Here is a 27,578-nt window from a genome sequence, read left to right as displayed (position 1 = left end):
TATACCCAGTGGGTGATTTCAAGAAAGTAATAATATAAAACAAGCATATTCATGTATACATAATATTAAGTAAACGATTACAAGCATGTAAAGTGTAATTAACACAGTGCATAACATACTTATTAGAATTGTAATATAAGATATAAGTGCAAATGTGACCCTTGTGCATATTAAGAATTTTCTTCAGAATCAATACGTCATCATCTTTTTCCATAATTACATGTTTTACATTCACAAAAAAATATCATGGCTTAAACTATGCAATAGACACAAACATATTAATATTTACTAATAAATTCATAAAATCTAGTATCAAGTCTTAATTAAGTTCTCAATCTTTATAAACATATAGCAGGATTGACTAGGTAGATAAGAAATTACAACAATAAGCATAAGATGCTAAACAGTAGACTCAAAGGCCAAAACTGTATAACAGGGCTTTGTGGCCGCATCTATGAGATACCTAATATGTAATCTCAAATATAAATAATGTAATGGTAGTAGTGCTACGAACTCTGTATTTGTATATGGCATGCCATATTGTAAAGCTAACTTCAACTCTAACTAATTTTACCAGGGCCAAGTATCTTTTATCAATGTCTCAAATTATTTAAAGTAAATACATGTGTTATTTGAAGCCATTTCAAGTCATTTCAGCAATACATATATCATATGTCAATGTTAACAATAAGAGAAATTAATAGCTCATAGTATACAACTTTACCAACTTAGCATTCCAAATAGTGCATCAATTCAATTCGGCTATTGCTGTAATACCTGGCTAGAATCCGGCACCAGAATTCCGATTGTCTGGTGGAATCCGGGGTGTTGGGATTCTATATAAGGGTAGGAGTTATGTTTTCTCAGTAATCTGAGGTGTTTTATGGTTTACAGTGTTATCGTTTTGAGTTGAAATGAACCAAGGCAGAGGAGCCAAGTTCGGCCGCCGAAGATAAGTTCGGCCGCCGAAAGTGCCCAATGTTCGGCTTTCAAAGTGCAAGTTCGGCCCCCGAATGTTGCATGGTCTGGCATGTGATTGGGCAGCCGATGATGAGTTGGCCAGCTAGCTGAGTCATGGCTTTTGACAGATGTTGGCCTCAGATTCTTGCCATGGAATAGGCCACGTCTCTCATGACTCATCTGCATTGAGCTGCTCATACAGAAGATTGAGGGTTGTTGTGTCTAAGGGTTGAAAAGTTTGAAACAAAAGCTAAAGAGTTTGAGAAAGTTTGAGAGTGTGAGAAGAGGTGATCCGTTTTCCCTTGTTCAGAGTGTTCAGCTTCTTGTTATAGGAGGTAAGTGATGCTCTTGAACATGTGTATATGTGTCTGATGGGTTTATGGGGATAAAGGAAGGAGATGCATGCTTAGGTTATTAATGGTAGTTGTAAAGAATTATGCATGGCTACATGTTTATGTGTTATGTTTGTTTTGTTGTTTGGGGTTATTAGCTAGTTTTGGACCCCTGTGATCATATACTTATGTATATGTGTGTTGAGGAGTTGGTATATGCATGTTTGGAGTTATTGAAGGGAAGGAGGAGATGGTTTGCCGTTGAAGCTGAGTTCTGGATGAACTCAGGTTCGGCAGCCGAAGGTGCATTCGGCCGCCGAACCTCTTGCATGGTGGCTTAGGCTGCCATAGCTTGCCCCCGCGAGTTGTGCATGTTCGGCTCTGTTTGGGGGATTCGGCCGCCGAAGGTGCCGCCGAAGGTGCTTGAGTTTCGTCTCTGGAGAGGACATTCGGCCGCCGAACCTGCCGCCGAAAGTGTTCTGTCCAGCTTTCTTTTGCATGCTTTGCATGGCTAGTTAAGTGAGTTTCAGGGGATTCTTGGGGAGTTTAATAGAGGTCTTGATAAGTTAGTTTGGTCCCTCATTTGAGTCTATCTGTATAGGTACAGACCAGAGGAACCAGAGAGAGCAGCAGTGAGTACTGCTCCAGAGGTTCAGAGCCTGCAGAGTCAGTCAGTCCAGATAGCCAGAGGTGAGTGGAACTACACTTAATGCTTTTAAATTGACCAAATGACATGTTTTTAGCATCTCGCATGCATCACGATGATACCATAGGGTGATTGCATTAGTATCCACGAATATGTTGCATTGCATTGTTATTTGATGATGTGAGTAAATGCTGAATGATCCAATAGTCACAGACAGGAAGTCCAGGAGCCTTTGACTACGCCCTGGCACGTATAGCAAAGTCCAGGAGCCTTTGACTACGCCCTGGCAGGTATAGTAAAGTCCAGGAGCCTTTGACTACGCCCTGGCAATGGTAAGTTCACAGGTGTTATATACACATATACATATATGACAGGAAGACCAGGTGCTCGATTCTACGCCCTGGCACAGAGTTACTGGGACTATGTGGTGACAGGTTTACTCTTGATGTGGCTTGTCTGTGATATGGTGCATTCCATGAGATCATATGTTACTGAGATGTTTTACTGTTCTACTCACTGGGCTATAGAGCTCATCCCACTCCCTTAACCCCAGTTTTGCAGGTTCAGTGTACAGTGTACAGGGACAGTCCAGCAGAGTACAGGAAGAGTAAAGAGATCTGTAATAGCTTAGAGTGGACATGTAATATTAAAGAGATGTAATAGTTGTTGCTTGACCTAGTGATGTATATGTTTTGTACATGATCTGTATATGTATATATGTTTTCCTGTATGTGAAAACCAGGCTTAACAGGTATGAGTTAACCCATCTAGAGCAAGCTCTAGTCAGGGATACAGAGTACAGAGTACATGAGTACAGAGTACAGAGATAGTGCATGCACAGGTTAAGCCTTGGTTCAGAAAAGAGTTTTATTTTCACATAAAATGTATGATCATGTATGAGTGTTACAGGTACACAGAGAGTATAGCAGGCTTGCTACGGGTTCTGGCGGCCTTAAGCCGACCTGAATCCTAGCGCCGGTGACGGTCCTTTTTGGGGTCGTTACAGATTGGTATCAGAGCCCTAGGTTCATATGATCGGACCTATAGAGACAGTGTTGGGCTCAGACAGGTTAGAAGTGGTCAAGCACACTAGGAAATCATGTCCACTAGGATAGGGTCTTGAGTCCTATCTGCTATGATATGCTATGAGTGGTGCATGTGTATGATTGATATGTGAGATGTGATGTTTATGTGCTAAAGTGGTATGTTATATGTTGTGTTTCCAGAGTAAAGATGCGAGGAACTCGTCGATCAGCTCGATTGACTGGAGTCCCATCAGAGAATGAGAGACCAGCTGCTCGTCCTCCTGCATTGCCTAGGGCAAGGTCTCAGAGATCTAGCAGGGAAGGTACGTCAATAGACCCTAGAAGGTCTGTCGACGAGAGCAGAAGAGGAACAGTGAGGGGAGGAACAGTGAGGGGAGGAAGATCAGAGGAAAGGAGGGAAGCTATGGAGATTGATCAGTCTAGAGATGACAGCATGGGTATAGGCAGTTTTGAGGAAGGTATGGGAGAGTCACAGGGAGGTGCTCAGACCTCAGGTTTTGGCTATCCAGAGTATCCGATGGGAGGTATGTCGGAGTACTCTCGATTTGACCCATATCCTACATACATGCCATATATGCCATATCCTCACTATTACCCATCATATCCACCATATCCTATGTATCCATCTTCCCCTACCCATCCAAGTGCAGTACACCTAGAGCCAAATGAACCAAATGAACCAGTACTACCACCAGAACCAGTAGCCCCTGTTGTTGATAGACATGAACCTAGCTCATCTGGAGGTAAAGTCCAAATGACGGAGTATTTGAAATTGGATGCTCCTAAATACAACACGGGAGATGATCCATTTGATTACCTCAGAGCAGTTAGGATGATAACCGGTGAATTGGGAGCAGATGATAGGAGAGCCATTGAGATGGCAGGTTTCACAATAAAATGCAAGAAAGCCAGAGAATGGTTTAAGAATTATGTGGAGCCTAGAATGGACAGCATGTCATGGGGAGAGTTCGCCAATGAGTTTGCAGGGTGGGCTTTTCCTGACAGTTCGAGGGAGATGAAAGTAATTGAATTTGAACAGTTGCGACAGACAGATGAGATGAGTGTTGATGAATTCACAGATAAGTTCCTGGATTTGCTTCAGTACGTGGGTCAAGCCTATGATACTGATCAGAAGAAAGCAAGGAGATATACTATGAGACTGCATCCCAGGTATGCTTCCTTGATTCTTCCAGCAGAAAAGGAGAGTTTCCATACGATAGTAGACGCAGCCAGGAAAATGGAAGCTAGTGCCAATATTCAGAAGCAGTCACAGGCACAGGCTTCGGGTTCTAACGCCCCCACACCAAGCAGTAAAAGATGGGATAGAGCAAAAGGAACAAAGAGTAAGTTCTGGAATAAAGTCAAGTCAGGTCTGGGAATAGGTAGTGGCTCTAGCTCTGGCACAGCTCCAGTCTGCAGACGATGCGGAAAACCACATGGAGGAGTTTGTCGGTTGGGATCTACAGCTTGTTTTCGATGTGGACAGGAAGGGCATATTGCTCGGGATTGTCCGCAGATGACTTTTGTACCATCCCAGCAGATGAGTTCAGGCAGTGTGGTTCAGCCAGTTGTACGGCCAGCAGCTCCAGTCATGCCTCAGACTAGTGGCAGAGGTAGAGGGAGAGGGGTAGCCTCTACTTCAGCAGCAGGTTCCCGAGGTGGAAATCCGGTAGCCCCAGCACGGATTTTCACAGTGACACAGGAGGAGGCTAACACGTCGAACACAGTGGTGTCAGGTAATCTCATCATTGGGTGTTCAGATGTGTATGCTTTGATGGACCCCGGTGCTTCTCATTCCTTTATTGCTTCGAGAGCCATAGAGCGATTGGGTTTGATCAGTTCTGAGTTAGAGTATCCTCTCTGGGTCAGTGGACCTAGATGTGACCCATCAGTGGCAGTGTCAGTCTGTCGTTTCAGTCCAGTGTTTATAGAGGGTAGATGCCTTCCAGCTGACCTTGTGGTTCTAGACTTGACAGATTTTGATGTCATTCTAGGGATGGATTGGCTATCTGCATATAGTGCTACGTTGGACTGTCGAGAGAAGCTAGTGAGTCTCAGAGACCAGGATGGGTCAGAGTGTGTCTTCAGAGGAGACAGGAGAGGTACACCCAGAGGTATGATTTCAGCCCTTCAGGCTCGTCGTTTGCTTAGGAGGGGTTGTCAGGGGTTTCTAGCTCATGTGAGAGAGCTAGACAGTCAGGTGAGGGAACCAGCCACAGTACCAGTAGTTCGAGAGTTTCTCGATGTGTTCCCAGACGATTTGCCAGGACTACCACCTGATAGGGAGATAGGGTTTGAAATTGAATTACTGCCAGGTACCAGACCTATCTCTATTCCTCCCTACAGGATGGCGCCAGCTGAGTTAATAGAGTTGAAAGAACAGTTGCAGGACTTGGTAGATAAGGGTTTCATCCGCCCTAGTACCTCACCTTGGGGTGCTCCAGTGCTCTTTGTCAGAAAGAAGGATGGATCCCTTAGACTTTGTATCGACTACAGACAGTTGAACAAGGTCACTATCAAGAATAGGTATCCCTTACCACGGATTGATGATCTATTTGACCAGCTAACTGGAGCAGGTTGTTTCTCGAAAATAGATCTGAGATCTGGGTATCATCAGTTGAGAGTCAGAGAGGCAGATGTGCCTAAGACAGCTTTCCGGACCAGATATGGGCATTATGAGTTCTTAGTGATGCCGTTCGGGTTGACTAACGCCCCTGCAGCATTTATGGATCTCATGAACAGGGTATTCAGTGAGTTTCTGGATCACTTTGTCATTGTGTTTATCGATGATATTTTAGTGTATTCCAGAGATGCAGAGGAGCATGCCCAGCATCTGAGGATCATTCTGCAGACACTGAGAGAGCATGGGTTATATGCCAAGTTCTCGAAGTGTGAGTTTTGGTTAAGGAGCATTGCCTTCTTGGGACATGTGGTATCAGCAGAGGGTATTGAGGTAGACCCCAAGAAGATAGAGGCTGTAGCTAACTGGCCCAGACCCACGACAGTGACTGAGATTAAAAGCTTTCTGGGACTGGCAGGTTACTATAGGAGGTTCGTTCAGAACTTCTCAAAGATAGCAGCTCCTATGACCAAATTGACTCAGAAGAACCAGAAGTTTATCTGGTCAGACCAGTGTGAAGAGAGCTTTGAGGAGCTCAAGAGGAGATTGACCACAGCACCAGTGTTAGCTCTGCCTGTGAGTAATGAGGATTTCACAGTGTTCTGTGATGCATCTCGAGTGGGATTGGGTTGTGTATTGATGCAGAGTGATAGAGTAATAGCTTATGCTTCTAGACAGTTGAAGAAGCACGAGTTGAATTACCCTACCCATGACCTAGAGATGGCAGCAGTTATCTTTGCACTTAAGATGTGGCGGCATTACCTCTACGGGGTTAAATGCGAGATCTTCACCGATCATAAGAGTTTACAGTACATCTTAAGTCAGAGAGAGCTGAATTTGCGGCAGAGAAGGTGGGTCGAATTGCTCAGTGATTATGATTGTAAAATCCAGTATCACCCGGGTAAGGCGAATGTTGTCGCAGACGCCCTAAGCCGGAAGTCACTAGGCAGTTTATCCCATATAGCAGCAGAGCGGAGACCAGTTGTGATGGAGCTTTATAAGCTCTTTGATGAGGATTACAGCTCGGATTGTCTGGTACAGGTGCGTTGATAGCACAGATGAGAGTGACACCTGTATTTCTGGAGCAGATAGCTCAAAGACAGCATGAGGACCCTGCATTGATGAAAATTGCCAGGACGGTTCAGTCAGGCAATAGTGTAGAGTTCAGATTTGACAGTAAAGGGATCCTTCGCTATGGGAGTCGCCTTTGTGTACCAGATAGGGGCAGTGTGAAGGAAGACATTATGAGGGAAGCTCATAATGCAAGGTATAGTGTTCACCCAGGAGCTACCAAGATGTATCAGGATCTGAAAAGGGTCTATTGGTGGCCAGCCATGAAGAAAGAAGTGGCGCAGTTCGTGACAGCCTGTGAGGTTTGTCAGAGGGTGAAATTAGAGCATCAGAAACCAGCCGGTATGCTTAACCCATTACTGATTCCAGAATGGAAATGGGAGAACATAGCCATGGATTTTGTAGTGGGTTTACCAGTAGCGTCCAACAGGATAGACTCGATATGGGTGATTGTGGACAGACTCACGAAATCTGCTCATTTTCTTCCAGTACGGAGTAACTATTCTGTGGATAAGTTGGCACAGGTCTATCTGGATGAGATAGTGAGATTACATGGAGTTCCAGTGTCTATAGTTTCAGACAGAGGACCTCAGTTTACCTCTCGCTTTTGGCGGAGTCTGCAAAGTGCGATGGGCACGAGATTAGATTTTAGTACTGCTTTCCACCCACAGACTGATGGACAGTCAGAAAGGACCATCCAGACCATAGAGGATATGCTTCGACTATGTGTGTTAGACTTTGGCGGTTCTTGGAGGCAGCATCTACCTTTGGTGGAGTTTGCCTACAATAACAGTCATCATGCTAGCATTGGGATGGCTCCTTATGAAGCATTATATGGGAGGAAGTGCAGATCACCTGTTTGCTCGGAAGAGATAGGAGAGAAGGCTCTTGCAGGGCCAGAGTTAGTAGACATTACCAGTAGAATGGTGCCCATGATCAGAGAGAGAATCAGAACAGCTCAGAGTAGACAGAAAAGTTATGCAGATGTGCGCAGAAAGCAGTTAGAGTTTCAAGAGGGTAATTGGGTATTGCTGAAAGTGTCTCCAATGAAAGGAGTGGTTCGTTTTGGGAAGAAAGGTAAATTAGCTCCACGGTACATTGGACCCTTTGAGGTGTTGCAGAGGATCGGAAATGTGTCGTATAAGCTGGATTTACCTGCTTCTATGGAGAGGATTCACCCGGTCTTTCATGTTTCTATGCTACGGCAGTTTGTGTCAGATCCGAATCAGGTTCTGAGTGAGCCTGAGGTGGAGATTCACACAGATCTCACCTATGTAGAGCAGCCAGTGCGGATTGTGGACACACAGATCAGACAGCTAAGGAACAAGGAGATTCCAATGGTGAAAGTTTTATGGAACCACCATGATCTAGAAGAGTGCACCTGGGAGACGCGGGAGTCTATACTCCGGCAGTATCCATATTTGTTTTGAGGTTAGTTTTCTCCGTTTCATGTATTCATAATGTGTTTTCGGAACATCCGAGGACGAATGTTCTTAAGGAGGGGAGAATGTAATACCTGGCTAGAATCCGGCACCGGAATTCCGATTGTTTGGTGGAATCCGGGGTGTTGGGATTCTATATAAGGGTAGGAGTTATGTTTTCTCAGTAATCTGAGGTGTTTTATGGTTTACAGTGTTATCGTTTTGAGTTGAAATGAACCAAGGCAGAGGAGCCAAGTTCGGCCGCCGAAGATAAGTTCGGCCGCCGAAAGTGCCCAATGTTCGGCTTTCAAAGTGCAAGTTCGGCCCCCGAATGTTGCATGGTCTGGCATGTGATTGGGCAGCCGATGATGAGTTGGCCAGCTAGCTGAGTCATGGCTTTTGACAGATGTTGGCCTCAGATTCTTGCCATGGAATAGGCCACGTCTCTCATGACTCATCTGCATTGAGCTGCTCATACAGAAGATTGAGGGTTGTTGTGTCTAAGGGTTGAAAAGTTTGAAACAAAAGCTAAAGAGTTTGAGAAAGTTTGAGAGTGTGAGAAGAGGTGATCCGTTTTCCCTTGTTCAGAGTGTTCAGCTTCTTGTTATAGGAGGTAAGTGATGCTCTTGAACATGTGTATATGTGTCTGACGGGTTTATGGGGATAAAGGAAGGAGATGCATGCTTAGGTTATTAATGGTAGTTGTAAAGAATTATGCATGGCTACATGTTTATGTGTTATGTTTGTTTTGTTGTTTGGGGTTATTAGCTAGTTTTGGACCCCTGTGATCATATACTTATGTATATGTGTGTTGAGGAGTTGGTATATGCATGTTTGGAGTTATTGAAGGGAAGGAGGAGATGGTTTGCCGTTGAAGCTGAGTTCTGGATGAACTCAGGTTCGGCAGCCGAAGGTGCATTCGGCCGCCGAACCTCTTGCATGGTGGCTTAGGCTGCCATAGCTTGCCCCCGCGAGTTGTGCATGTTCGGCTCTGTTTGGGGGATTCGGCCGCCGAAGGTGCCGCCGAAGGTGCTTGAGTTTCGTCTCTGGAGAGGACATTCGGCCGCCGAACCTGCCGCCGAAAGTGTTCTGTCCAGCTTTCTTTTGCATGCTTTGCATGGCTAGTTAAGTGAGTTTCAGGGGATTCTTGGGGAGTTTAATAGAGGTCTTGATAAGTTAGTTTGGTCCCTCATTTGAGTCTATCTGTATAGGTACAGACCAGAGGAACCAGAGAGAGCAGCAGTGAGTACTGCTCCAGAGGTTCAGAGCCTGCAGAGTCAGTCAGTCCAGATAGCCAGAGGTGAGTGGAACTACACTTAATGCTTTTAAATTGACCAAATGACATGTTTTTAGCATCTCGCATGCATCACGATGATACCATAGGGTGATTGCATTAGTATCCACGAATATGTTGCATTGCATTGTTATTTGATGATGTGAGTAAATGCTGAATGATCCAATAGTCACAGACAGGAAGTCCAGGAGCCTTTGACTACGCCCTGGCACGTATAGCAAAGTCCAGGAGCCTTTGACTACGCCCTGGTAGGTATAGTAAAGTCCAGGAGCCTTTGACTACGCCCTGGCAATGGTAAGTTCACAGGTGTTATATACACATATACATATATGACAGGAAGACCAGGTGCTCGATTCTACGCCCTGGCACAGAGTTACTGGGACTATGTGGTGACAGGTTTACTCTTGATGTGGCTTGTCTGTGATATGGTGCATTCCATGAGATCATATGTTACTGAGATATTTTACTGTTCTACTCACTGGGCTATAGAGCTCATCCCACTCCCTTAACCCCAGTTTTGCAGGTTCAGTGTACAGTGTACATGGACAGTCCAGCAGAGTACAGGAAGAGTAAAGAGATCTGTAATAGCTTAGAGTGGACATGTAATATTAAAGAGATGTAATAGTTGTTGCTTGACCTAGTGATGTATATGTTTTGTACATGATCTGTATATGTATATATGTTTTCCTGTATGTGAAAACCAGGCTTAACAGGTATGAGTTAACCCATCTAGAGCAAGCTCTAGTCAGGGATACAGAGTACAGAGTACATGAGTACAGAGTACAGAGATAGTGCATGCACAGGTTAAGCCTTGGTTCAGAAAAGAGTTTTATTTTCACATAAAATGTATGATCATGTATGAGTGTTACAGGTACACAGAGAGTATAGCAGGCTTGCTACGGGTTCTGGCGGCCTTAAGCCGACCTGAATCCTAGCGCCGGTGACGGTCCTTTTTGGGGTCGTTACAATTGCATTTTATAACATTATTAAGTTTGGAATAGTAAAGTTTGGCTTACCTCTTACTGCATAGTACGTTTATTTTACAAGCAAGCATGTGCGTAAAGCTAGCACGTCAAGGAAGAACATGCATAATTCCTACCAATTAATCAAGCATGTCAATTTTCGTGCATGCCATATCAGAAGGGTTGCATTCTTCCTAATTGTACATAAAATTTTCAAGTACCTTATGAATAGATTTAGACTTAGGTTTCTTCATAAAAAATGTGTATTTATGTATTATATTTCCAACAAGATTTGATTCATGCAATTCTAATTATTTTAACTTAGGTTATGAATTTTTCTTTACAAACTGTTTAAAAGTATTGGTATCGGTCAATCTCAGGTTTTTAATTTTTAAGTCCTTTAAAGACTTGCTTATGCATACATTTGCATATCGAATTAGGTTTTACATCCTTCTAAAAAGTTTTAGCCTATCTCTCATAATTAATTTGACACTAGTATTATCTCATTTCATTAAGTACACAATTAGTTATGGCCTAGTCTTACAAGCTACTTCAGATGAACCTGCTCTACATCAGTTTTAACTTTACTCAAAATTTACACTAATATAGGTTTAAAATTATAATTTTATCTCTTTATGAAAGTTTTAGCATTTTTACAGGCTTTCATTTGGTTTTTATTAGACTTAAAAATCAAGTTACAACATAAATATTACAAGATGCCCATGCAGAACTTTAATTTACCAAGTTAGGTCTCACACATCTATACCTATTAAATACATTTTAATCATTTCAATCATCATTCCAGCACTCAAAAAATACCTAGACATATTCAAAATAACATTTCCAATAGTTAAATCCAAACTCTAACTAAACATAATCATAAGAAATTTAAGAAAATTGAAAAATCAAGCAAACACCAAACCTTGTTATAAAATTATCTTCCTTTCTACACCCATGTACTCCTTATAACCTCCTTTCCTTTTTATGTGCCTTCACTTATGTCAATATATTTCTTAAGGAAAAGATTGATGTATAAAAGAATGGAAGGATGATGTGTCCTACTAATTTCTCTGATTACCTTTGATTTTTAAGCTTGGTGCTTATGGAACCCTAACCTTTTCTTTTTCAAATCTTTCAATATATGGTTCTTCCTTTAGCTATTGATATTAGAATGAATTTTAGCTATAGAAAGATTTTGATTTAATGGAGAAATCGAGTGGAAAAATGAAAGGACAAAGAAAGCTTTCCTTAGGTTTTTCTAAAGCAAATTCAGCCATCCATAGTGTGCTAGGAAGAAAACCTTTTTCTTAAATTATTTTAAGCCTATTTTTCCTTATTTTTCATATATATGACTAAGATGAAAGGGTGAAAAAAAAATGAAGGGTTCAGATTAAATTTGCCTTTTAAACTTTGGTTATTTATGCTTTAACCTACTAAACTTTATAACATCTTTCTATTTGGTTTTTAAACTTTCAATATTCATAGATTGAGCTATTGAAGTTATACTTTAAACTTTTGGAAGTTCATGTCATATAGGTAAGGATGTCGAATTTAACAAGCACCTCAAACTAGCATGTCGGGGAACCCTTATGCACCTCTTGAAAGTGACTTGTCTCTGACTTACTTATCATACTATCTACTTTATTTTTAGATAAGCATGCTTCTTTATTTGAGCTTTTATAGTTCAATTATTTAGGCTTGAAAATATTTAAATATAATTACTAGAAATTTTTTCTTTAGATTTATCTCAACATGTTAAACTCTATATGCAATGTGAGATGGACCTCTAAGTGTAAATTTTGGCGCACTATATGTAGAGAAATTGTATGTCAAGTAGTTTGGGATAAGCTCGCACCTCTCATAATGCCACTTGCTCTAACTATGAAAAAGCTTAACTCAAATCTAGTGGTGCATATATTCCTAGCTATGGATTTCAGGATGTGACAGGAGTTGCCAAAGTTACTACCATATAGGAAAGTGGAGTTGCCGGTAGAGGTGATTCCAAGCACAATATTAGTACCCATAGCCCCTTACCGTATGGCCCTCATAGAGTTAAAGGAGTTAAAGATTCAGCTTCAAGAGTTGTTTGATAAGGGCTTTTTTTGTCTCAATGCTTCATCTTAGGGTGCAATTGTATTCTTTATACAAAAGAAGGATGGGCCTCTGAGACTATGTATAGATTATCGACAGTGAAAGAAGGTGATGGTGAGGAATAGGTATCCTTTGCCTCGCATAGATAACTTGTTTGATCAATTGAAGGGGAGTGTTCTCAAAAATCAATTTGCAATTAGGGTATTACTTGAGGGTTAAAGAGGGGGATGCGTCTAAGACTACTTTTAGAACCCGATAATAGACACTATGAGTTTGTCATAATGCCATTTGGGCTCACTAATTCCATGGCCACCTTTATGGATCTAATGAATGGCATTTTTCAAGCATATTTATATCAATTTGTGATAGTGTTTATTGATGATATATTGGTGTACTCTAATTCTAGATAAGAACATGATAAGGACTTGAGGATGGTTCTACAAATTTTAAAGGAAAAGCAGTTGTAGGTGAAACTTAGCAATTATGAGTTCTAACTTGATGAGATATCTTTTCTCGGTCATATAGTATCTACAGAGGTAGTTAGAGTGGATCTAAAGAAGATTGAAGTCGTTATCGAGCGGAAACCACCAAAGAAAACTACAAAGATCTAGATTATCTTGGGATTAATAGGATACTCCCAGCAACTTGTAAAAGGATTTTCCCTCATTGCAACTCTTTTGATGAAATTACTTCATAAGAATGTAAAGTTTGAACATAGTGTTAAATATCAAAAGAGTTTTGAAAGATTAAGAAAATGCTCACAGAGGGCCTCATCCTTACTCAACCAGTGTCAAGAAAGGATTTTGTAGTGTATAGAGACGCTTCTCATAATGGTCTAAGTTGTGTACTCATGCAAGAAGGTATAATAGTTCCCTATGCATCAAGACAGTTGAAGCAGAACAACAAGAATTAGCCCATCAAAGACTTAGAGTTGGCAGCTGTTGTATTTGTACTAAAGATATGGAGGCCTTATCTTTATGGTGAAAAGAGTTATATCTACACTGATCATAAGATTCTAAAATACTTGCCCACCCAAAATGAGCTTAACCTCAAACAAAGAAGGTGTTTGGAGTTACTTAAGGATTATGGCCGTATCATTGACTATCATTTCAACAAAGCTAATGTAGTTGCAAATTCACTCATCAGGAGGTCCTTTGTAATGAAAACTATGAATGCTCAATTGTCAATAGCAAGTGATGGAGCCATACTCTTGTAAAATCAGATTTGATATTTCAAGTTAAGGAAGAGTAAAAAAGAGATGAAGAAGTCTCCAAATGGATAAAGTAGGATAAAGAGGGAAATAAAAAGAAGTGCATGGTGAGGGACAATGGTTGTTTATACTTTAAAGACTAGACTTATATTCCTCAAACTGATGATTTGAGGAAAGGCATTCTAGATGAAGTGCATTATAGCCCTTATGCCATATACCCATATAGTACTAAGATGTACCAAGACCTAAAGGAACAAGTTTGGCGGCCAGGTATGAAAAGGAGCATAGTAGAAGTTGTATTTAAGTGCTTGACTTATCAGCAAGTAAAAGCTAAATATCAGGTTCCTTCCAGGTTGCTACATCCAATCTCCAATCTTTAATGGAAGTAGGACAGAATTACAATGGACTTTTTCATCAAGTTACCCTTCATAAAGAAAAAACATAATTCAGTTTGAGTAAATGTAGATCGTTTAACCAAGTTAGCATATTTCTTACTTGTGAGAACATACTTTCCTTTGAAAAGATTGGCAAAACTATATATCTGAGAGATAATGCAGTTATATGATGTTCCATCATATGTTATTTCTGATAGAGACTTAAGGTTTACCTGCAGGCTCTAAAAGAAACTACATGAAGCTTTGGAGATCAAGTTGAATTTCAACACGACTTTTCATTTCCAAATCGATGATCAGTTTAAGAGGGTGATCAGATTTTGAAGGATATATTACAAGGTTGAGCTATTGATTTTGAGGGTAGTTGGGAATGGTACCTTCCACTAGGGAACCTATTAATAATAGCTACAAGTCCATTATTAAGATGGCACCATATGAGACTTTATATGGAAGGAAGCGCAAGACTCCTTTATGTTGGACAAAACTGAGCAGAGGAAAAGACATAGAGCCACATCTAGTGAGACAAACAGAGAAAAAAGTAAGGATGATACAGAAGAGACTAAAGGCTGCCTCCGATAAATAGAAATCCTATGCAGATCTGAAGATTAGGGATATTGAATATGATGTTGGGGATAAATTCTTTCTTAAGGTATCGCCATGGAAGAAGATATGCAAATTTGGGAAGAAGGATAAGCTTAATCCTCAGTTTATTAAACCATATGAAGCTATCAAGTGAGTGGGTCCTTTGGCTTACAAATTAACCTTACCACCTGAGCTTGATCGAATACACAATATTTTTCATGTGTCAATGCAAAGAAGGTATAATTCTAATATGTCCCATGATATATCACTTGAGTCCATTGATATTCAATCTGACAACAAGATATTAGCACAAAAAATTAAGTAGCTAAGAAACAAGTAGATTCCATTGGTAAAAGTTTTATGGAGATGTCATAAAACTGAGGAGTCCATATAGGAGAGTGAGGAGGTGATGCATCAACAGCACTCACAGCTTTTTGAACTAGGTAATTTTGAAGGATGAGATTTTATAAGAAGTGGAAAAATGTAACATTCCAAATTTTCTAGGTCAAGAATAATATCATCCTGGATTGTGAATAGTTCCAGCCAGGAATTTACTAGTACTTTTCCATCCGTGAATAATAATAGCTGAGAGAGATTTAAAAAAATTTAATTCGGGATTAAAATAAATTATTCTAATGTGCAAAAAATCCAAAATGAAAATCAGGATATAGACTTATTAATTGGTATTTTGGAAAAAAATGAATAGTAATACTTTAAAGAGAATAATTTTGATTTGGGTTAAGAATTAAGATGAAGATAGAATTTTCTTTATGATACATTAATAATATATATGGAAAAATAATAGAGAGGTAATATTTGAAATAAATAAAATTATAGTGACAATAAAAATAAAATTCATATTAATGAATTATTGGTTGAAGAAGGAACTTAAAAGAAATGATTTTTTTTCTTAGGAATTAAAATTAAGGCTTTAAATCAAATAGTTGTTCTTTTAATCCTAACCTTTAAATCCATTTAAAAAGTGACCTAACTAGGAGAAGACAATATATTGTCTTCCAAAAACTCCTTATGGTCGAACACCCACGAGAAAAGAGCCAAGTTTTATTTTTTATCTTTTTTTCAAATCTCATCAAGTTTCCCACTTCTAAACAACTTTTTCTAAATTAAAGATTAGTGCTGAAAATGGAAAGAAATTTTTGAAGAAGAGAATGGGTTAATAGTAGATTGTGGAGAGAAAAAGCCTTAAGTAATAGGTTATAGAGAGAGAAAGCATTGAGTAAGCTTGTTTTCCTTTGGGAAGTCTTCTTCTTCTTTTTTTTGAAATATTAAGAATCCATTTGTATTTATTTCTTATTTTCTAATTATTGTTTTAACGAATTAAAGGAATTGAAAGTTGGGTCTTCAATGAGTATAAAGAAGGTGAATTAAAGCTCTACAGGAAGCAAATATTGAAGGCCTCAAGGTAAGTTTATCTATCCTACCAATTTATTTTAATTTATTTCTATATGTTGAAATAATTTAGGACTTTGTAATTATAAGCTTTATTGTGTTAAGTCGAGATTGGAATGAGGTTGAGTAGATATTAGTTGCATTGGAAGTGCATCTTTGGGTATTTAAACTTGCAGTAGCCGAAATTGCAAAGGGTTGGGGAGTTTTTGTAATGACCTGGAAACCGGACTGCTACTGGCATCAGGGTTCAGGTTGACTTAAGGTCACTGGAGTCCGTAGCAAGCCTACTATATATTCTGTTACACTTGATATAATCCTAAATATGATCTTAAAAACATACAAAAATATTTCCATCTCATGAACCAAACTCGACATGTGCATACAAACATAACTGAAAATATAAACTCACACTAGAGTCCTCATCAAATACTCTAGTATGATCATCATTACATGCCTCAGTTTGGTCCAAATAAAACTTAAATTTTAAAAATTTTGCATAATAAGGTCATAAATTGTAATACCCGGCTAGAGTCCGACATCGGAATTTCTGCCGTCCGGTGGAACCCAGGATATCGGAAACCTCTAGAAGGGTAAGATTTATGTTTTTCGAAAGTATTTTATATGTTAAGTGTAAAAGGAAATGAGTTTTTGAAAGAAAAGCACCAAGGAGGAAATACCAGGTTCGGCCGCCGAAGATGAAGTTCGGCCGCCGAATATGCATGAGTTTGGAATCACGTTAGGCCGTCGAAGATGGTCTGGCCAGCCACCTATAAAAGGCCCTAGGTCGGTGAATGGATAAGTTTTCTTCCATTTTCACAGACAGAGGTGAGACCATGATCTTCCTTGGGTGATCTTCATGTTTTCTTTAAATCTTTCAAAGTTTTGATGAATTTTCTTGATTGTTTGAAGGTTTTGAGTGAAAAACCCAAAGTTTTGAAGTGTGGAGACTTTGAGGGTGAGTTGCTCCATAACTCCACGTTGGGATCGTTTATCTTCTTGTTTGTAAGAGGTAAGTGTAGATCCTGAACTTCTTTTCATGCTTTATGCAAGTTTTATGGTGTTTTATGGGTAGAGATGCATGATTAGGTTAAGTTGAGTTTTTGGTTGATTTGTGGTCAAAGCATGTATATATGTTGAGTTGTGATGTTTGTTGGGGTTTTAAGTTAGTTTTGGACCCCTTTGTGCCTATACTTGAGTATATGCAGGTTGTGGAATTTTGGGTTGCATGTTTGTGTGACGTTGGGTGAGTTTTGCTTGAAGCAGAGCAGGGTTCTGCCTTACTGGCAAACCCAGTTTCGGCCGCCGAAGGAAGGTTCGGCCGTCGAACGTGCAAAGGAGGTGGTTTCGACTGCCTAAGCTTGCCCCGAAAGTTTGGACTTTCGGCTCTAGAGGGGGTTTCGGCAGCCGAAGGTGCCGCCGAAGGTTAGGGACTTTCGTCTCTGGAGAGTACTTTTGGCAGCCGAAGTGCCGCCGAAAGTGCTTGAGTTTCGTCTCTGGAAGGGACTTTCGGCCGCCGAACCTGCCGCCGAAAGTGCCCTATCCAGCCTTCTTTTGCATGTTTTATGTGATTGTTTTAGGATGTTTTTTAGAGTTTTTGGGGAGTTTTATAGAGTTGTTCTTGAGCTAGTTTGGTCCCTCATTTGAGTCCACCTGTGTAGGAACGGACTAGAGGAACCGAAGAGAGCAGCAGTGAGCACTGCTTCAGGTCAGTTCAGAGTCAGCCAGAGGTGAGTGGAACTAAACTTAATGTTTTAAATTGAGAAATTAAATGCTTTTAGCATGTTCCATGCATCATGATATGTAATAGGTTGAGTGCACTAGACTACACTAATGTGACGCATTGCATTATTCTATACTTGTACGGATCGGACATAGTTTGATTTCATTAGCCCTCGTAGTAAAGTCCTGAGGAGCCCTGAGAGGGCCGGGCACAGAGCACCCTAGGGGTGCGTAATAAAGTCTTGAGTAGCTCTTTCACGGGCTGGGCACAGATTGAGGGAATTTGGAATCAGTCCGTCTGAGATGGGTGATTTACTTGTGACGTGATGCATTGTAACGACCCGAAAATCGGACCGCTACCGGCGCTAGGATCTAGATCGGCTTAAGGCCGCTGGGACCCGTAGCAAGCCTAACATACAGCCTGTACACCTGTTTAATCCCATACATGATCAACATATACATAAAAATTTTGAACTTTTCTCATTCATTTACCAAACTCAACCTGTGCATGCACAACTCATAAGCATAGCCATCAACCCCACACTGGAGTCCTCATCAATACTCCAATGGGGTAACATACATATGATAAGTTTGGTTTACATAAATATCATTAACTCATTTCTTTAAAAGATCATGTACTCAAAAGGGGATTAACAACATACTAGGGTCAAGCACAACTATAAACCTCAATAGACATCATTACATTACATTACTATACATTATATCATTCTCATGTCCACAGCTGACTATTACATAAAACAAAACTTTACTCTTCTTGACCTCCCAACCTATCCCGTACCTGCATACCTGGGGGATTTGGGAAATGGGGTGAGCTACTAGAGCCCAGTGAGCAGAATAATAAAACATTATATTTAAAATTCATGCTTTCATGGAATGCATCACATCACAAACAAATCACATCAAGGATGGTTTTGTCACCAATAGTCCTCTACATATCCAATAGTGCCAGGGGCGTAGAATGGGCCTCGTCCTGGTCTTTCTCTTATCATAACATACATAACATAACATTCCTATAATGCCAGGGGCGTAGAATGGGCCTCGACTTGGACTTCCATACCATACCATACCATGTCATACCACATCATATCATACGAGGACTAAAGGATCATCCAATACCCATCCACATCATCATCAAATTATGCAATGCAACATATTCATGAATTCTAATGCAAGCAACCTAATTTATCTCATGGCATTCATGATGCATGAACATGCTCAAAGCTAATTTATTTATTTGAAATATAAAGAGTCATGCTACTCACCTCAGGTGACAGGAGCGGTTGTCGAAGCCAGTAAAAAATAACCTTATTAGTTACCTACAATTTACAACTGCAGATAGTGGTGAAGGATCGTATCCACAGAAAATTGATTACCTATTTATTTATCTCAATCAAGACCAAAAGAACTAATTGAAAGCATAAGTGAAAGCAAGTAATCAAAGAGAAATAGAAACAAGTGCAAGGAAAGTAAAAAGGGGGGGTTTTAAGATTGTTTTGACTAACAACTATTGAAAGCAATTAAAACAGCAAGTAATCAAAATAAAACAAGAAATCAATATGAGAAAAGTCTAGTTGAAGATATGGATCCACTTTGGTTGTTTGGGTTGATCATTGAAACTTAGGTTTTCTTAATTCATTCAATAGATTAGTTATGGGGGTGGAAAACGCTTCACACCACCATATCTCTCCTTATGATTAAATTAATTAGGGAACGTCCTCTAATCAATTACTAATTAACAAATTGCCAAGGAACGTCCTTGGGCCTTAGGCATCAAAACAATTGTCAATTGCATAAAGAATGAGAGAGATCCAACCCTAGCTACTCAAAAGCATGAGATGTTGCTAGATCATGCAATTCCTTAGTTTTTACACCAAGTGTTCTTAGATCAGACTATTTCCAGCAATTACGGACTAACAAATATCCTAATCAACAATCAATTAAATTTGCAATCAAGAATCAAGTGGCCAATTTGATCAAAACAACAAAGCAATCTTTAGAATTAAGCACAATTGCATGAATATTGAATAAACCAAAAGACAAAAGTTTCTGTTCAGATCTCACAACCCTTTAAACAACCTTAGTTTCAACCAAACTTCAACTAGAAAGAAGGTTTCAGCCACTCATGGCTGAACCAAAACAGAAAATAGATGAAAAGAAAGCAAGAAGATGAAGAACTAAGGTGGAGAAGGGGCTGCCCTTGCTTGGCCGAATTTGGAGGATGAAAAGCTGTCTTTCTTGTCTTCTTGAAGCCTTTAAATAAGTCTTGAGAGGCTGCCTAGGGTTTCATGGAAGTCCAGGAGACTTTTAGAGGCTGTCCAAAGTGTCCTTGGTGTTGTATGTGCCTTGTTTGTGCATGAGTGAAGGCAAAAACGAGTCACATGTGATAGAAGGCAAGTGGGGGCTCTTTGGTCTTTTTAATTGCTGTCCTAGGTCTTCAAGATGTTGCCTTAAGAGTTAAGAGGCTGTCCATGCACTAATAAGGAAGGTGGAGACTCCTTTTGAATTTTGAATGTGCATGGCACTAAGTAGGAAACATGTGATCTTTGGATTTTCTTTCCTTAATAAGGGGGATCTTGAAATCCAATAATTGAATGTGAATCTTGAAGATTTGGATCTCAAGATACTTCCCTTATTTGGCTCCTCAAATATGGCAACTTGGGATATGGCTTCTTGAATAAGGAAAGAGTGCAATAGAGCGCATTTTCGGCTGCCTAAGTTGAGTTTCGGAGGCTGGACTTTCGGCTATGTTCTGAAGGTTCGGTGGCCGAAAGTAGTGGACTTTCGTCTCTGGACGCATGGTTCGGCGGCCGAAAGTGCTGCCGAAGGTCTTCTTTGCATTTTTGGCACTTTTTGGTGTTTTTAAGAGCATTTTCTCCAATTTGTCTCTTCACACCTAATATTTGCAAAACATGATTAAAACCACAAAATTAGGTAGAATAGGTGCAAATAAACATCAATAAGATCATGAAAATATGGGCTAAAATATGCTCTATCATCAGGCTAGCTCTGACAAGACACTGAAGCAGCTGTCTCACTGCTGGGGTCCTCGGTTCCTCGGGTCCGAACCTACACAGGTGGACTCAAATGAGGGACCAAACATACATGAACAAGACTCTAAAATACTCCTCAAAAATCCCCTAAAAACACCTTAAAACAATCATAGAAATCATGCAAAGGAAGGCTGGACAGGGCACTTTCGGCGGCAGATTCGGCGGCCGAAAGTCCCTACAGAGACGAAAGTCCCTCCAGAGACGAAAGTCATGCACCTTCGGCGGCCGAAGGTTCCTTCCAGAGACGAAACTCATGCATGTTCGGCGGCACCTTCGGCGGCCGAAACTCCCTTCCAGAGCCGAAAGTCCACTTTCGGGGGCAGGGTTCGGCAGCCAAAGGCTGGCCTCCACAGGCAGGTTCGGCGGCCGAAAGTCCCTTCGGCTGCCGAAGCTGAGTTCTTCCAAAGGGCAGAACTCAGCCTCCAAAATGTACATTTCCTCCCAACCCATTCAATCATGCATTTACCTATTCTACAACATGCAAACTCAAATCAACAAGTATATAGGGGTCTCAAACTAACCTAAACCCCAACAATAGCACATCAAACAAACATATACCACATACATTGCTCATAAACACAACATTAACCCAAAAAAATCAATATAACCTAAACATGCATTCCTACCCCATAAATCTTTATAAAACTCGTTTAAAACATAGAATGAGCTAAAGATCTACTCTTACCTCTTGAAGATCGAGAGGAGAGGCGATCCAACTCGGAGATGGGAGAGATCTCACTCCTTGGGTCTTCAAGCTCCAAAACTTGCTCTTTTTGCTTAAATATCTTCAAATCAAGATAAAACTTGTTAAAACTTGAAGGATTTGATGAAAATCTTCGAAAACAACCATGGGAGAGCATGGACTCACCCTCTGACATACTTCGCAGGCTGACACGAACTGTGCCACTTCTCTTTTCATAGCTGGCCACCAATAAACTCTTTTCAGATCTTGATACATCTTGGTGGCTCCAGGGTGAACACTGTATCTGGCATTATGAGCCTCCCTCATAATGTCTCCCTTTAAACCCACGTCATCTGGTACACACAATCGATTCCCATAGCGGAGGATCTCCTTGCTGTCAAATCTGAACTCTTCTTTCTTGCCTGACTGAACAGTCCTGGCAATCTTCACTAACTATGGGTCCTCATGCTGTTTCTGAGCCACCTGCTCCAGAAACACGAGTGTCACTCTCATCTGAGCTATCAAAGCACCTATACCAGACAACTCCAACTGCAAACCTTCATTAATGAGTTCGAAGAACTGCCTCACCACTGGTCTTCTCTGTAATACCCGGCTAGACTCTGGTATCGGAATTCCTACCGTCTGGTGGAATCTCGGATGTCGGAAGCCTCTAGTAAGGTAGAAACATGTTTTTGTACAATGTTTTAATGTGTTTTAATGGTTTTAAAGTATGAAACTAAATGAGTTTTTGCATGAAAATAGCATTGGAGGAAAACCCAAGTTCGGCCGCCGAACATGCATGCGTTTTGGAGGCACGTTAGGCCCCCGAAAGCATGAGTTAGGGAAGTCCAGGTTCGGCCGCCGAAAGTCAAGTTCGGCCGCCGAACATTGCATGGATGCGGAGGCACATTCGGCCCCCGAACGTGGCCTGGCCAGCCACCTATAAAAGGGGCACTTAGCCGAAATGGGCGAGCTTTCTCCCATTTTCGGCCACAGCAAGCTTCCGACCTTCCCTTTGCAAATCTTATGTTCTTCCTCCAAATCTCTTCCATTTTCCTTGAGTTTTAAACTCACATTGCAAGTTTTGAGCATTTAAACCAAGTTTTGGAGCTTTGGGAACTCAGGAGCTCATTTTCGTGGATCTCCAAGTTTAGGTCGTCTCCCTCTCGATCTTCAAGAGGTAAGAGCCGATCTTAAGCTCCTTATATGTTTTAAGTAAGTTTTAAGTTGTTTTATGGGTAGAGATGCATGTTTAGGCTTGTTGATGAGTTTATGGGTTTTGATGTTTTGATGAACAATGTATGTTGTTTGTGTGTGTTGAAGTGTTGTAGTTGGGGTATTTGATAGTTGAGACCCCTAGGTGTGATGTATGGTGTTTATGCATGTTTTAGAACGAGTTTATGCATGATTGGTGAGTTTGAAGGCAAAAATGCTTAAGGGAGCCAAGTTTCTGCCCTTTGGCAGAAACCAGGTTCGGCAGCTGAAGGGAGTTTCGGCCGCCGAACATGGCTTGAGAGGCAGCTTTAGGCTGCCGAAGCTTGCCCCCGAAAGTTGGAGTTTCGGCTCTGTCCGAGACTTTCGGCCGCCGAAGGTGCCGCCGAACATGCATGAGTTTCGCCTCTGTCTGGGAGTTTCGGCCGCCGAAGGTGCCGCCGAACCTGCCTGACTTTCGGCTCTGGAGGGACTTCCGGCCGCCGAAGGTGCCGCCGAAAGTGCCCTGTCCAGCCTTTTCTTGCATGCTTCCTAGGAGTGTTTTGAGGTGTTTTTAGGAGGTTTTTGGGGGTATGTTTAGAGTTATGTTCTTGTTGTTTTGGTGCCTCATTTGAGTCCACCTGTGTAGGTTCGGACCCGAGGAACCGAGACCCCCGGTTGTGAGATAGTCGTTCAGAGTTCGTGGTTAAAGCTTCAGTCACCAGGTGAGTGGAACAACCCCTTAAGTTTTAAAGTAATGTAAATGAATAAATGAATGAATCATAAAGCATTGCCCATGCATCATTATGCCATGCAATATTTCAGGATGTTTGCATTAGAATTCACGAATATGCTGCATTGCATAAATTGATGTTGATGTGGATGGTTGTTGGGTGATCCATAGTCCTCTGATGTTATGTTATGATGATATGTTATGGAAGACCAGCGAGGCCCATTCTACGCCCCTGGCACTATGTAAGAGAAAGACTAGCGAGGCCCATTCTACGCCCCTGGCATTTTAGAATGTTATGTTATGTAAGAGAAAGACCAGTGAGGCCCATTCTACGCCCCTGGCATTTGGAGATGTTGAGGACTAATGGTGACAATACCATCCTTTTATGTGATTAGCTGTGATGTGTTGCATTTCATGAAAGCATGAATAAGAAAAAGTTAAATAATATGGTAAAATAATGATAATAATAATAATAAAATGAATAATAATATACCTAAAAATGGAGGAATTAAAGCAAATGTTTTTAGTTTCTGCTCACTGGGCTTTATAGCTCACCCCCTCTCCCCTAACCCCAGTCTTGCAGGTGCAGAGTAGATAGAGAAGTCAGCAGAGTAAGAGAAGTTTATGTAATAGCTTAGCTGTGGACATGGTTTGTTGGTAATGTAAAGTATGAGATGTAATGTAATGTAAGTTGATTATGTGCTTGACTAGAGTCTGTTGAATTCCCTGTACACATGGTCTTGTATGAGATATAATGTTTTTTTTTTTTTATGATGCCTATGTAATCCAAGCCTATGTTATGTTATGTTACCCCATTGGAGTAATTGATAAGGACTCCAATGAGAGGTTTATGTTATGTTTGTGCATGCACAGGCTAGGCTTGGCAAAGAGATGTTTGAATGAAAGAAAAGTTTTTTTTTTAATTTTTCTGTATGTTGTTGACCATGTATGGGATTAAACAGGTTCACAGGATGTATGTTTGGCTTGCTACGGGTTCTGGCGGCCTTAAGCCGACCTGAATCCTAGCGCCGGTAGCGGTCCGGTTTCCGGGTCGTTACATTCTCTCTGCCGAAATATGGGACAAACTGCCAAGTGATTTCCGGCTTAAGGCGTCTGCCACAACATTCGCCTTACCCGGATGGTACTGAATCTTGCAATCATAGTCACTAAGAAGTTCTACCCATCTTCTCTGCCTCAGATTCAACTCTCTCTGACTCAAGATGTATTGCAGGCTCTTATGATCAGTGAAGATCTCACATTTTATCCCATAGAGGTAATGCCTCCACGTCTTGAGTGCAAAGATCACCGCTGCCATTTCTTGGTCATGTGTAGGGTAATTCAACTCATGCTTCTTCAGCTGCCTAGAAGCATAAGCAATCACCCTTTCATTCTGCATCAGCACACAACCCAGTCCCACACGGGACGCATCACAGAAAACCATGAAGTCTTCATTACTAGTTGGCAGAGCTAACACCGGTGCCGACGTCAACCTCCTTTTTAACTCTTCGAAGCTCTCTTCACACTGGTCAGTCCACACAAACCTCTGGTTCTTTTTAGTCAGTCTGGTCATAGGAGTTGCAATTTTTGAGAAGTCCTATACGAACCTCCTGTAGTAACCTGCCAAACCCAAGAAGCTCTTGATCTCTGTCACTAAAGTGGGTCTAGGCCAGTTAGCTACAGCTTCCACCTTCTTGGGGTCCACCTCGATTCCATTTTTTGACACAACATGCCCCAGGAAAGAGATGCTCCTCAACCAGAACTCACACTTGGAGAACTTGGCATACAAGCCGTGTTCCCTCAAGGTCTGCAGAACTAACCTCAGATGATGGGCATGCTCCTCTGCATTCCTGGAATACGCTAAGATATCATATATGAAGACAATAACAAAGTGATCCAGGTATTGACTAAACACTCTGTTCATGAGATCCATGAATGCTGCAACGGCATTGGTTAACCCGAACGGCATTACAAGGAACTCATAGTGCCCATATCTGGTTTTGAATGCTGTCTTCGGTACATCCTCTTCTCTTATCCTCAGCTGATGGTACCCGGATCTCAGATCTATCTTGGAGAAACAACCTGCTCCTGCTAGCTGGTCGAATAGATCGTCGATCCTTGGCAACGGGTACTTATTCTTGGTAGTGACTTTGTTCAACTGCCTGTAGTCGATACAAAGTCTAAGGGATCCATCTTTATTTTTCACAAACAGCACTGGAGCACCCCAAGGTGAGGTACTCGGTCGGATGAAGCACTTATCTACCAACTCTTGCAACTGCTCCTTAAGCTCCTTCAATTCTGCTGGTGCCATTCTGTAGGGAGGGATAGAGATCGTCTGGTTCCAGGCATCAACTCTATTTCGAACTCTATCTCCCTAACAGGTGGTAAACCTGGCAGCTCGTCTGGGAAGACATCTAAAAACTCTCTGACCACGGGCACTGAGGTGGGCTCTCTGACATGACTATCCAGCTCTCTCACATGAGCTAGAAAACCCTGACAACCCCTCCTGAGCAGCCTATGAGCCTGTAGGGTTGATATCAAATCTCTAGATGTACCCCTCCTGTCTCCTCTAAAGACAACCTCTGACTCATCCTGACCTCTGAACCTGACTACCTTGTCTCTGTAGTCCAAGGTAGCACCATGGGTAGATAGCCAATCCATCCCTAGAATGACGTCAAAATCTGTCAAATCTAGAACCACAAGGTCGGCTGAAAGGCATCTTCCCTCAACAAAAACTGGACTACACTGGCAGACTGACTCTGCCACTGACGGGTCACACTTGGGTCCACTGACCCATAGGGGACACTCTAACCCAGAGACCATCAAACCCAATCTCTCGACGGCTCTTGAAGGAATGAAAGAATGAGATGCACCAGGGTCCATTAATGCATACACATCTGAACAACCAATGATGAGATTAGCTGACACCACGGTATTGGATGTGTTCGCCTCCTGCTGAGTCATCGTGAAGATCCATGCTGGAGCTGATGGACCTTCACCCCTGAAACCCGCTGAAGAAAAGGCTGCCCCTCTCCCTCTGCCTCTGCCACTGGCCTGAGTCGCGGCTGGAGCTGCTGGCTGAGCCACACTACCCGAAGCTGTCTGCTGAGACTCTGCCACAAAAGCTGCTCTAGGACACTCCCATGCTATGTGTCCCTCCTGCCCAAATCTGAAGCAGGCTGTCATCCCAAACCGACATACTCCTTTGTGCGGCTTCCCACACTTCATACATACTGCATTATCTGCACCTGACTTGATCTTATTCCAGAGCTTGTTCTTCTTCGGCTTCTTGGTGGTATTGCTCCACCTCTTACTGGCTGAACTCAAAGAAGAAGGGTCTAACCTTCCCCCACCTGGGGTCTTGGAACCAGAAGGCTGTGCTACTGACTGCTTGACTTTCCCTTCGATTATTGCACTAGCCTCCATCCTCCGGGCCATATCCATTATGGCATGAAAACTCTTCCTTTCCGCTGACTGGATCAAGGAGGAATACCTGGAATGAAGCTTCATGATATACCTCCTTGACTTCTTCTGGTCTGGGTCAAGATTCTGCCCAGCAAACGGTAACAGCTCCAAGAACCTGTCTGTGTACTCATTTACACTCATTTCCTCCGTCTGCCATAACTGCTCAAACTCAATCATCTTTAACTCCTTTGAACTGTCAGGCAAAGCCCATCCTGCAAACTCATTAGCAAACTCTTCCCATGATAAGCTATCCAATCTCGGGCTCACATAGTTTTTAAACCACTCTCGGGCCTTCTTACATTTCAGTGTGAACCCAACCATCTGAATGGCTCTACTGTCATCAGCTCCTATCTCATCTGTAATCATCTTGACCCTTCCAAGGTACTCAAACGGGTCATCACCTGTTTCATACTGGGGAGCACCCAGCTTCATGTAATCGGTCATCTTGACCTTGCTCCCTCCAGATGAGCTAGGCTTAGGTACTTGGGTTTCTGGTTCTGCTGGTGGTGGAGGAGGTGCAGCATCCCCTTGGGTAGGATTTGCTGGACCTGGGTAGAAGGATAGGGGTGGGTACATAGGGTACTGTGGGTATGGTGGGTAGAAAGGTGGGTATGGCATGTGAGAGTGATAAGGGTTAAAGCTGGGGTAATCCGATGTACCTCCCATCGAATACCCGAGATTTT

This window comes from Manihot esculenta, chromosome 1 (genome assembly GCF_001659605.2).
Source record: "Manihot esculenta cultivar AM560-2 chromosome 1, M.esculenta_v8, whole genome shotgun sequence".
Lineage (NCBI taxonomy): Eukaryota > Viridiplantae > Streptophyta > Magnoliopsida > Malpighiales > Euphorbiaceae > Manihot > Manihot esculenta.
This window is presented reverse-complemented; position numbering follows the sequence as displayed.